Raw genomic sequence first — 11067 nt, forward strand, 5'->3', positions numbered from 1 at the left:
AAGAAATTTTACTTGCCTCAAATCCTTAGCTAGAGAGTCATAGAAGATCCAGGCCTTGAACCCAAAAGTGCTTGATTCCAAAATCCAAGCTCTTCGCACTATTCTGCATCAATTCTCAGTGGAAATGCCACGGGGCACTGGGGAAGAACTATTATTAGGCATTAACTTTATTTTGAACTAACAAGCTAGTCACTTAGCGAGGCCCTGAAGAAATGGAACAAGGTAGAAAGTCGTTTTGATTGGGTTAGGGGCTAGGAAGGGGGGCGGTGTCGGGGAGAGCTCTGTAAGAGCAGAGGGGAAACAGCTCGAGATTACGGGATGCTAATTTAAGCTTTATTAGTTCTGGCGTTTGCTGGACCTCTGAGCACACGCGGGCTTGCCTCGGAAAACACTGCCGCAGGTGCGTTTAGGATGTGTTATCAGGGACAGGCTGGGCCAGGGCCCTCTCTGCTGAGAGAGTGCACGTGTAGGAAAAGATCCAGGGTGTATTTTTCATGAACTGGTTTGGGCTGGAGCTCAGTCAATGTAGTTGTGTTTTTCTAAATCTGCATACCATGGAGAAAATGTAAAGAAGAAGAAAAAGCTGGTTTTGATCAAATCGCTTGTAAGAATACGCTTCCAGAAGACGGAGAGAATTGTGGGGCTACCTCCATGGTCACAATCAGGAGAAATGAGTGTCCCTGGGGGTTCTGATATCCAAATTTGATACCAATTTTCTCCTTTAAATGATGATTCTAAAGAAATATGTGCGAATACTACTCCCAGAAACCGCCTCGGCGCAGAGACGTGACGGCTGTTATATAATTGGAAGCTGGGTGTGCTGAACCAGCTATTTCTGAAACTTCTTTTGTTTTCTTTCACTAACATTGTTTTCAACAAAGGAGGAGACATCCCTTACATACTGACATATGGTACCTTCTATTTATAACAAGATTAACAATTCATTCACACCTTGATTGAATCCTGCTTTATTGAGATGTCACAACAGATTCTCACAGCCTGCAAAGGGAAAGACTTACAAATGATAATATTATGACAAGCAAGACACCTAAAAGGAAATGAATCATAATTGATGACAATTAGAAAGAGTTCCGCACAAACACAGAATCCGAGCGGTGATAGTAAGCAGGAGTCTCAGGATTTACCGCGGCAGGAGGAGGATGGCCACGGACGAATTCTGCTGAGTTTTCATTGAGAACTTGAGATCCCTTGAAACCTGCTACTTCATGACTTATTTTCATATTCACGTGCAAGGCACCTTCATGGTTTTAGGGTTTTAGCATCTGTTTATTATTTTTGGTCTGCAGCTTCACATGAGCCCCTGGTTTTAGAAAAATAGAACTGATGTGTCCTTTGATAAGCGATCTGGTATGATCTGGTCTGAGATGTGGAGGTCATATCTGACACCTCTTTCTTTGTTTTACCCCACACCAATTAGCAAAACAGCACTTTTTTTTTTTTTTTTCAGTTTTTGGCCAGGGCTGGGTTTGAACCTGCCACCTCTGGCATATGGGGCCAGGGCCCTACTCCTTTGAGCCACAGGCGCTGCCCAGCATAACATTACTTTTACTCTCTCAATATTTTCTGACTATTTCTCACCTTCCACTCTGTTGCCACTACAGATCTAATCTACGTTTTTTTTATTGTTTAGAATTCATTGAGGGTACAAAGAATTAGGTTACGCTGATAGCAGTTGTGAGGTAAAGTCCCTCTTATAATTGTGTCCTGCCCCCAAGAGGTGTGCCATGCGCTGTGACCCCCCCTTTCCCTCTCCCTGCTCCCCTCCATGTATTAGCTCATCTACTGCCTTCATATTAGAATTGAGTACATTGCATGCTTGCTTCTCCATTCTTGTGATGCTTTACTGAGAAGAATGCGTTTCACCTCCATCCAGGTTAATACAAAAGATGTAAATCTCCATCTCTTTTAATGGCTGAATAGCATTCCATGGTATACATACACCACAGCTTGTTAATCCAAAAACATGGAACACGTCACAAACTGGCATGTCATCCTTGGGCAGGGGCCATGCTAATCTTCTCTGTATCGTTCCAATTTTAGTATATGTACTACCAAAGTGAACACAGACCTCGTCGACTTTGTTTCACCTAAGAGCTATTGCTTCCTTCCTGGTCTGGCACCTCCAATGAATTACCCCTTGTAATCTTCCTAAAGGGCTTAACATTCCTCTCCGGCTCCCAACCGCTGTTAGAATAAGGGTTGAATGTACCTGAGTGGCAATGTGTCAGAGGAGACAGCCCACTCTGTCTGTACTTGAACCAGTACAAGTCCTGGTTCTATCAGCTGGGTGAGCTTGGGGAGGTCATTGAGCTTCCTTGACCCTCAGTTCCATCTTCTAAATGAAGATTACAGTAGTATCTAACTTATAAGAATTAACTACATATAAACGTCTTGGAGCAGTGCCTGACCTTGGGTAAACACCATTAAGTGCTAACTCCTCATTGCCTGGCTCAGCTCAGCATATGACAAGCCTTTCTCCTTCTGCTCTTCACCATCTAACCCCAGGAGCTTCCTCTCAGTTCTTCCACCCCATGCCCCAGGGCCTAAACATGGGCATCAGCCGTGCCCTCTCCTGAAAGGTCCTCATCAGCTTCTCCACCAGTCCCACCCGCCCTTTGCCTGGATAACTCCAAGTCATTTCTTCTTATGTCTCCGCTTTCCTCACAGCCAGGCCAGATCACAATGTTAAACAGTCTCCTCCTGCTCTCCATTTCCTTTTGTACCCTTTCACACAGCCGAAAAATAGCCGTACTTATTTTTTGTGGATAATGCTTATCTCTCTCCCACTAATGAAAGCTCTGCTGAGGACAGGGGTTGAGTCTATCTTGTTTACAGCGGTTTCACCTGGTCCTTAATTTGTTGGATGAGGAAATCTACTTTATACTGCCTCCCCCATTAACAGATAATATTAGTTGACTTGATGTGGTAGGCAGAATAACGGCCCCCCAAAGATGTCTACATCCTAAACCCTGGAACGTGTGAATATGTTAACTTAAAATTCAGAGTGACTTAACCATTGTGACTATGGATTTTGAGATCATTGTAGACAAGATGAATGGATCCAGTGTAATCGCAGGTGCCCTTAAAAGCGGATGAGGCAGGCAGGAGAGTCGGGGTCCAAGTGATGTGATACAAGAAAGACTCAACCGCCCATCACTGTCTCTGAAGGAGGAAGAGGGCTGCCCACCAAGCCACGTGGCAACCTCTGGGAACTGGATTCTCCACTCCAGAGTCCAGAAGAACCAGGACTGCCAATACCTAGACTTTAGCTCGGTGAACCTCACTTCTAACTCTGTCCTCCAGAACCAAGATCATAAAATAAGTGTGTGTTGTTTTAAGCCACTGGTAGCGTCACTTGTAACGGCAGCAAGAGGAAATGAATAGGTTTACCCGAAGTCAGAGAACAGCCACGGCCAGAATCCCTGTTCTCTCCACTACGCTACCCTCCCTCTGCCACTGCCTCCCAAGTCTTGTTGGTTTTCCAATTTGCTTTCGTCTGTTTTATTTTTTTATTTTTTCCAGAGGAAGAAATCATTAGAGCTGCAGCTGCTTACATGCAAGAGCATGTGCGGGAAGCACGGATCCGCAGATGGGAGCGTGCGGGAGAAGGTGTGCGGGATTACAGAGCTCTGACCCACCTCCCAGTGGGACCCCAGGGGAGGGCCGAGGGCCCAGGCCAGCGCCACTCACACGCCCACCTCCTCCCTCTGCAAGGCACAAAGCCTGACAAGGTCTCGCTCGCATTTCAAAGCGCTCTCTCTTTTCAGAGCTATTTGTTATTGTCTCTGCCATCACAAGTTTAAAAAAGGAAAGTTAATTAAATATGGAACAAGACTGAGCAACATCTTTTAAACCATCATGTCATTAGAACTGGAATCCTTAGAGAGCTGCTTAAAAGGGGTTTGAGAACAATGACTGTTCAATCAGATATTTATGGGCATAGTTATGTAAACACACTCTTTATTGTCTATGTATATTTAATATAATTATCAGTTTTGTAGTTGGACTCTCCAGAGACCCAACAAATCACAGTGTTGCTTTGAAAATGTCAGCAGAAAAGACAATTATGTTGCTAGCAAATATTCATAAATTATATTAAAAAGTCCTGTGGAAATGTCCCCTATGTTGCAGAATCCGTCGCGGTAACTGAATGGTCCTTTTATTTCTTTGATTTAAGGGCGATTTTAGAAGCAAGAAGGTTCTTTGTGAAACCTTAAAGAGAGTGGCAAAGGAACAGGCCAACCTTGGAAAACAAAAGCATGTGCAAAAGACAATCCATTCGTGGTTTCCTCTTTGCTGACTCTATAACGGGTCTGCGCGTGCACACATCCACGCAGGTACATGCAGACACCTGCTCACAAAGCCGATGTGCAAATTTTATTTCTTAAAATATCCCATTAAAATGAGAAAATAAATTCAATCTGTTCGCTCTCTGAGTACCACTTAGAGCCATAACTCTTTCCTATAGCATTTTTCTTTAGAAACTATTTATAGTAGTTCCCATTTTTCCTCTCTTATCGTTTTTTTTTTTTCTCATTATGCACACACGGAAATAAGTGGAGAATTGGGAAACTGCTCAGTAAATTAAAATGCACCAGGCTCTTGCTAAACCAATATGAGTGGTGTAGGTTGATAAACACCTCGTAAGCATTCACAAATCACTTCTATTGCAAGATATACAATCTGCAAATCAACATCTTAATTAGCAGCTAATGACATTTGGAGGGAAAGGTTAATGTTAAGCACACAAAAGCAGTGTGGTTAAAAAAAATGAGATTTTTCTGCCTTCTTCTTATAACAAATGTTTTAAAAGGAATGAAAAGTTATCCCACGATTATAATGGGTGTTATAAATATACATGTATTGGCAATTTGAAGCATCTTAATAATATAGAGCCTGAATTGATACGCTACCTCTCATCTCAGGAATCCAAAGCCCTTTGCCTGTATCTCATTTATCCTCAAAATACCCCTCTGAGGGTAAGTATCCGTAGGCAAAATGAAGTGGAGAGTTGAGGCAATTATCTACATAATTCAAACCCACACCCCTGTTAATGAGGAATAAGTGGAGGATCTGACGAGATTGAATTTTCCTGATTGACTTTCTATATAGATCAAATTCCCTGGATGCTGAGACATTTTCGCACTGCACTGTCCCCAGGTAGACAGTCTAAGGAGGCGAGCGCGTGGAAATCAGTCACTTCATTTTAAAAGGCTGACCCTGAATCACGTATTCAACCCCATCTCTCCCCAGCTCGGGCCGCCTGGGCTCCCACCGCCTCTCTGGCATCACAGACCACAACTAATTCCCAGCTGGTCCCTGCCGCTTGCCTTTGTCCCTCTGCTTTCCTCACCTGAGATCCTTTCCCCTGCTCCTGAACACCTGTCCGCCCCTTTCCTCCCTGCAAAGATTACCTTGACCTCCAGCTCTTCCCAGATGCCTGCTTTGGCAAGGAGGCATCTTATTTATTTTGTTTTATCTTACTGATGCATTTGGTTGGCTTGCTGGCAATCTGTACCATAACCATAGACAGAGGTGGTTATCTGTAATTTCGTTTACAGTGACATGAGCCTCTGCTGCCTTCCTCTTCCTCAGCGTGTCACCATGTCTCTCCAGGTGCGGCTTGGGTGCGTGTTGAAGAGCTGGACATAGGCACATAGGACTCCCCCCACTCCTAGGTTCATCACCAATAGGCTGCAAGGAATTGCCACTCCGAGGGCACAGTCATCCTCTACAGGTGACCACTGCCCTCCCTGTGGCTGGTTATCTCCAGTGGTGGACACACTGCTGCTCTTCATTTTCTATAAACCCTCAACAGTTAATGAGATTTTCCTGTAGATTTGCGGGCAACTGAGTGAGCTCATTATAGACAATGCCCTCAAGCATGACCCTATTCCTGTGCTCGAACCTGGTGTCCGGGTCCACAGTGGCCCTCCCTGCAGTGCAGCAGCAGGCCCATGCCCCTCCAAGAATGTGCCCTGCCTCTCCAGGACCCCCTCCCAGGAGCCAGGGGCTGTAGAACGAGGAGGATGTTGTTCTCCTCATCCTACTCTGGGCCCTGCCTCCTAATTCTGCCTTTCCTGTCCCAAGATACTGCTCTTACCAGAATGGTTCCCAGTGGAATGTTTATTTCTTTCAAGGGAAATTCTAGCCCAACCTGCGGGGCCGGGATTGGCACTCTGCCCCACCCGGGGCTGGAGACACAACCTCCAGCCACACCTACATTTCCTGACCCTCAGCTTTAGCTCAAATCCCTTTCAATTTCTTAGCCAGAGGATGACAAGTCCCAGGCCTTCATACTCTGCTTCCATCAGCCCCGCAGCCCCGAACATACCTCTTGAAAGAAAATCACAGAACTCCAAAGAAAACACAACATTTGGAAATGGGACATTCTATGTTCATAGCTGGAAAGAGACATTTCTTTGCTAAAAAATGCATCTATTTCATTCATTATGCCCAGGGTCTCCCGAGAGAAGGACACGTAGGAGATTGCATGCTGATGGGGTGACTCTCTTCATTGACGTGATAGCAGTAGATACAGGTAAGGCCTGGAAAAGTGGGGGAGAATCTGTCTGCTAAGGAGAGACCAAGCAAGTGCCCCAATCTCATGGGTAAATTTGTCTTTGCAAGGGGACAACAGGGCATCAAAAATATTTTGCTCTTATATAGTATCTTCCTCCCAATAGCTCAAATTATATTCCTGGCCATTGCTACAGTTATCCCCATCACCCTGCTATGATTACTCAGCACTTCCCACATTTTACAGGAGCACAATGCCGGTGACTTATCCAAGGCTACAGAATAAATCGGTGGGATTGACTTCCAAGAAAAGGCCCCAGATTACCTTTCTATCCATTCCATCCTTTCATACAGGGATTGAGCCAGACTAGACTCAATTGTCAATATATTGCTTTTTAATCGTTTGCGTTTGTCTTCCCACTAGATTGTGGATTACATTTATCAGAGTCCCGGGGGGGCAGAAAAGATGCACAAATGCCCCATGAAATGTTTGTGGATGGAATGTTGAATGCTAATGTACTTGCTCTTGAAGCCCGTGGGACCAGATCTCCAGCCCTGCACATTGTCACGTCGCTAAGGGAGCACTCTCAGGTCTGCAGTGTGCTCGTGCTTCTCTTCACTGGCATCCCAACAACACCTGCCCTGCACCTTCTTACTGAGGAAGTCAACAACCCATTTAGGCCTGAGTGTTCACAGCATGGCTCATGCCTCTTGGGACCATCTGCAGGTTGTAGGCATAGATAGTGCGGAAGTGTGGGAAGACAGCAAAGGTAACTAAAAAGAGAAAGAATGAGGGATGAAGATCAGAGAGGGGAGGAGTCACTGCAGGAAGGGCAGCTGCCACCGTAATTACCTTTGGCGCCTCGTGGTCACACCGTCACATAGGTGCTTCCCCTTGTCTTAAAAGATGAATGGCTCCCAGCTGGCCCACCCTAGGTTAATGACTCTCACAGGTGAAGAGTGGTTGGATTTAATTAGGGCTTGGACCTTTTTAGGGCTTCTTGGGAGGTTCATCAAGCTCCGATTATTGCGGGAAGATGGATGGGGTAAGAGATTAGTCATTTGGTTATTTTCTCCTTGAGCAATTGTGGAGCTAAAATCTGAACTACCACTGTGTTCTTTTAGACCCTCTGCCTTTTATAAGTAATAATAGTGAAAACTCTGGCAATGTAAAGGAATTGCTTTAGGTTCCTCATTAAAGGTATGAAAAGAAAGTCAAGGAAAAGATGGACCCCGTCTCTTCCCAAACACGCAGGACTGGGCAAGGTGCGTGTTCCACACGGCCATGTGGGACCTCACATTTCACTCCCATTAAGGCACAAGCCGGGTCACCTACTTCTTCACTATCCGGAAGCCAGTAGCAGCAGAGGGAGTAAATGAATGGATAATGAACTGCAACACATGGGCGTAATAAAAGTAAACAGGGGGGCAAACTGCCTGCTATCCAGTAGCTTCTCCAGGAGCACAAATCTGCTCAGTTTTCAGAATTTGCAGGAATGAGAGTGCCTACTTTGTGCTGGACATCTCCCTATTATTACTTAATCCTCATGACCAGCATATGAAGGATGTATTCATATTTTCACTTAGCAATGAAGAAGCTGACACTCAACATGGCCTGATGAGAGTTGGCAGAGGCACGATTTGAAACCAGATGTATCTCCGATTTGCTCCTTACCCCATCTCCAATGCTGTCTTGTGCGAAAACTACCTCTGGCTTCCTCTCTCTTATTTCTTATCCTTCTCTTTGTCTTCCTCCTCTTTTTTTTCAATTTTTGGTATACTGAACATACAGTCTTTTATGGAGAAAGTCTATGTCTCATAGGGATATCTTTAAATAACAGACAAACAAATATAGAACAGCCATACTCTTCCTGTGAGTGGCTGATACCCTGGCCATATAGATATTTTTATCTTATGCTCCAAATAAATACAGTACTGGGTGGAAATAAGACAAGGAAAGAAGAACATTCACTGCTCCAGGAAATATGTAATCCCCAGCCAAAAAGCAACAATTCAGGAGGACTGTCTGGGGGTAATTCATTCTGAAAATCAGTGCACTTCTCAAGGTTTCTGGAAAAGAGAAAGAAAAGGTGTTAGATTACCTAATGCTTTGCTGCAGTTTTGACGGGACAGATTTTCTTACTTCCTGCCACAAATGGTTATGAGGTGTTGCCATGAAGAATGAGAGACCTGTGATGCCTCTAAGCAAGGGCAGGATGCTGGAGGCAGAGGCGAGGGCTTTGCTCTGGGCTCCCATAGCATGCCTTGCTAAAGCACTCACAGATGAAAGGCTACCGTGTGCATAAATTATTATCATTATTGCAGTCACAGAGAGAGTATCACTATCTTTACAGGATGTCCCAAACCCTGAGAAACTGGAATTTGTGGTGAGAAGTGCCTTGCCAGAGCTTTGAAAGCCCATAAGGGACTTGGGGGTTGTCTGATGGAGATACCGGAAGGCCTTGGAGGTCATAGCAGGTGCAGGAGTGTGTGTGTGCACATGTGTTCGTGTTCTTAAGAATAAATGCTCCAGCGCATGGTCGGAATTGTGGAGAGAAAAATGAAAATGAGGAGGCAGCATCACACTTTCTGAAATACCATGCCCTGGGGCACTTAGGAAGGACGTAATGGGCCAGGGAAGGGATTGTTAGGTGGGCATTTGAGGCTAAATCTTTAGTAAGATGTCAGTAGCCAGGCACGGCAACTTGCACCTATAATCTTAGTACTTTGGGAGGCTGAGATAGGTGGACTACTTAAACTAAAGAGTTCGAGACCGGCCTGGGTAAGACAGAGACTCCATCTCTACTAAAAATAGAAAAGCTAGCTGGGCGTGGTGGCAGGCACCTCTAGTCCCAGCTACTCTGGAGACTTAGAAGAGAGGATCACTTGGGCCCAGGACTATAAGGTTGCTGTGAGCTATAATGATGTCAGGGCAGTCTACTATGGGTGAGACTCTGCCTGAAAAAAAAAAAGAAAAAGAAAAGAAAAGTCAGTAATTTGTCTAGCTATTTCAAGAGGAAAAAATAAAACTTCCCCATCAATCTCCCATACAAAGCCAAAGACAGGCTACCTTGGACCTGAATTTACCCACATGATTTTCTTCAACATTTTTCTTCCTTCCTGAGAAGGGAACAATTTGCCTGAAACCATGAAATGTTTGTGTTTGTGTTGTGGTTTTGACCAAGAAGTAGGATCACTGGTGAAAGACTTTTATTTAAATATAAGTGATGTTGACAAACTTTGGCTACGGTATAGCCGTGTCCCACTTTAATTATCTCCCCAAAGCAATCCAGTAGATTGCTTTCAAGCAGATGGAGAAAAGGAGAAAAGGAGAAAAGGAATGAGGGGGTGGTTGGGATTCATTTCTTGCTCTCCACCTGTGCATCCCAACAGACGTGCCCCTGTCTTGTCTCAGGACAGGACTGAGAAAGGCCCAGACTCTTGTCTCCCTTCCTGAATCAGCAGATACAGAGCTACCTGGTGGTCTTCATGGGTCTGACCATTCTCGTTTCTTATCTTCACATAACTTTCCTTTCCCTTGTATCCTATCTTCTTATATCTGAAAATCTGTCATTTGGAGCTATATACCTTTTTCCATCCAAGAAAGACAAATTCGATCTCACCTCATTTTTCAATGAATTATTTCCACAGCCATTTGTCCACCAACACATTCAATAGGGTGTTTTTCCTTGTTTGTTATCATGAACTTTCTCCCCTGCAAATGCGCCCTTCTTAGAAGAATGTCTAACACCAGAAGGCAGGAGGAAGTCATGTACCATGGGGACCCTCCATGGATCCATTGAGGACAAAGCTGAGCCCTGTAGGATACACCTGACCACAAAATCATGGGATCCCAGGAGGCTCAGGCCTTGTTTTGCCATTATTTGGTTTAGGAATCTAGGACATGTCACTTCACTTATCTTGGTTTCAATTTCTTTTTAGGTCAGATTCAATAACTTCTAAGCTCTTCCTAGCTCCACAATGCTCTAAATTATTTGCAGGCCCCACCATGATGTGGAAAGTCAGTCCTATCTCTACCCTGACAGGACTTTCTGAACATTTCTGGTTTTCTTAGCAGAAAGGAAGGGGCATTGGTAATCACCTGGACTTTCCTCCTCCCAAAGAGTTCATCCTGCATGGCTCCTGGCTTCCCTCCTGCCTTCTGGTGTCAGACATTCTTCAAAAAAGGGCACGTTTGCAGGGGAGAAGGTTCATGATAACACATAAGGTAGAACACCCTATCATATCTGTTTGTAGATGAATGGATTTGGAGATGATTGATTTAAAGATGAAGGTGAGATTGAGTTTGTTTCTCTTGGATGAGATCAAATTGTAAGCACCTCAGACCGATACAGATGTGTCAGCTATTGACAAGGCTAACACCGTATGCCCTGAGTTCTCTCTGAATCTCCCTTACACATCACCACAGAACTGAGAAAGCTTCTTTTTTTTTGAGTCTCAAGCTGTTGCCCTCGGTAGAGTGCCGTGGCATCGCAGCTCACAGCAACCTCAAACTCTTGGTCTTTT

At 44.7% G+C, this 11067-nt stretch overlaps 1 non-coding gene across 1 annotated transcript; it reads right to left on the reverse strand.

Annotated features, from left to right (window-relative positions):
* Positions 1–1978: 1978 nt before the first annotated feature.
* Positions 1979–2085, reverse strand: LOC111723547. The gene has a single exon (XR_002772068.1). It is a non-coding gene; the product is annotated as a U6 spliceosomal RNA (small nuclear RNA).
* Positions 2086–11067: the final 8982 nt, after the last annotated feature.

The sequence above is a fragment of the Otolemur garnettii genome, unplaced genomic scaffold (genome assembly GCF_000181295.1).
Source record: "Otolemur garnettii isolate 467f Iridium unplaced genomic scaffold, OtoGar3 scaffold00012, whole genome shotgun sequence".
Lineage (NCBI taxonomy): Eukaryota > Metazoa > Chordata > Mammalia > Primates > Galagidae > Otolemur > Otolemur garnettii.